Here is a 2,018-nt window from a genome sequence, read left to right as displayed (position 1 = left end):
TAAAATTCATGCATTATCTTAATACTTTATGTTGATTTTATCTCATTTAATGAACAAAAGGTACTTAATTAGTTTATAATTTCATTTTTCAGCAACAGTTACATGCTCGGATGGAAAAGGAAGCGGAATTGGCGATTGGACGCTTGGATCTTGGATTTTGAAGAAAGAAGGATGTTGCTGGATAGCTTGACCCCTCGTCAGTGTTTTTGCCATATCTCATGAACCGTAACTCCGATTGACGAGATTCCAAATGTTCTGAAAAGTAGACACAATTTCGGACGACTTTCGTGTTTTGAGTAAATGCTGATTCGAAACGTACTCGGCGAGTAGGGTCGATTACTCGGCGAGTTGTATCGAACTTTCGCGATTCTGGACGCGTTGACTTGCCGTACACGGGTTTTAAGTGATGTACTCGGCGAGTAGGTCACTGGACTCGCCGAGTAGCCTCTGTTTTGTGAAAATCTATATAAAGGGACTTTCAGATCGATACCCTAGCATGGAGAGAAACCCTAGGAGGCTGAGAAACGATTGGAAGTGCTGCTAGGTCGTGAGGAACTGAAGAATCAACCCTACATTCAATTGTGAAGAGAATCAAGACAATTTTGGTTTATTCTTAGTAACTTTTTGATTTGAATCATGTTTACATACTTTGATTTCGTTTTTGAGTTTATGTTTACTGCAATCATGAGCTAAAAACTTATTCTTCTGTTAGGGTAGACAATTTTGTGAACATGGATGGATTATTTGAGTATGATTAATTTTAATTGGTAATTATGTTTAGTTAAGCTTGTTAAAGAACCTTATGTGTTGACAATAACTATTCTTCTATTAATAAATCAGTAATTAAGTTGTATGAACATCTCTTAGTTATTAATTTCATATGATTTATTGTGACCACATAGTTGTATGTCTAGGAATAACGAACGTGAAACTAGAATTAACTAGAAGATAGGTAAGTTAATGTGTAAGCTTGTTGGATGAACATCAACAAGAGGTTAATTGAAGGGCCAATTTAGTTAACCACTACAAGTCTTACTTAACCCGAATCAATAATCTAGGGAACCCGTTAATTTAGACAACTGGCCATTGCTTGAGTTAATTTGTTTTCTAAGAATTAGGAATAGCGAACGTGAACCTAATTATCTTAATCGGTAGCCAATGAAGAATTAATCCGATACATTAAAATCATCCATGGGAACAAATGAGTCGTACCTAAACAGAAGTCCTCTTTACTATTGAATTTAGTTGGTAATTAATTGTTTTAGTTGCTAGTTAGTTAATTTGTGTGTTGGTTATTCTAATTAAGTTTCTAGTCTTGTAAAACTAGAGAAAACCCCCTTTTTGTTATTTGTTTTATTTAGATAATATTAGCATTTATTTTAATTGTTTACCGTTCCCTGTGTTCGATACCCTACTTACTTGAACTATATTACTAATCGATAGGTACACTGCCTTTCGTGTGTTTATTTTGTGTCTAAGTTAGTAGGATTAAAACTAGTTGGTTTTACACACATCAGGTAACATAAGTGTTATGCTAATAATCATCATGTTAGTGGGAGCATGATAATTATGATTGCAAGTCAACAATGTTAATTATAGAAAAACAAAAGTGTCAATTCGTGAAGTTGCAGGGATTGAAAAGTTGTTTAGCTATAATTAAGGGATAGGAAATTATACTTCATTTCAATTCTAAAAGCTTAGATTGAGGTTTTAATCATCTTTAGTCAAGGATATATATATGAATTTTGTGTTGAAATGGATCAGCATAAGGAAATTCTATATATGGGTCCATTATTTGCGTTCTAAAATTCGATTATGATTACGGCATCCCTTTTCATAATCTGAATTATGAGAACTTGGCAAATAGAAATAGAAATATTGTAGCAAAAGACTGGTCTAGTATCATGTCTTTATGTGAGACATCATGAATCGTGTGCCATATGCTTTGGATATAGGATCGATTGCATGTGCTATAATATTCATCCTTTCTAAATTTTCCAAATGCTCAGGCATTAAGG

The sequence above is a fragment of the Lactuca sativa genome, chromosome 5 (genome assembly GCF_002870075.4).
Source record: "Lactuca sativa cultivar Salinas chromosome 5, Lsat_Salinas_v11, whole genome shotgun sequence".
NCBI classification, from domain to species: Eukaryota; Viridiplantae; Streptophyta; class Magnoliopsida; order Asterales; family Asteraceae; genus Lactuca; species Lactuca sativa.
This window is presented reverse-complemented; position numbering follows the sequence as displayed.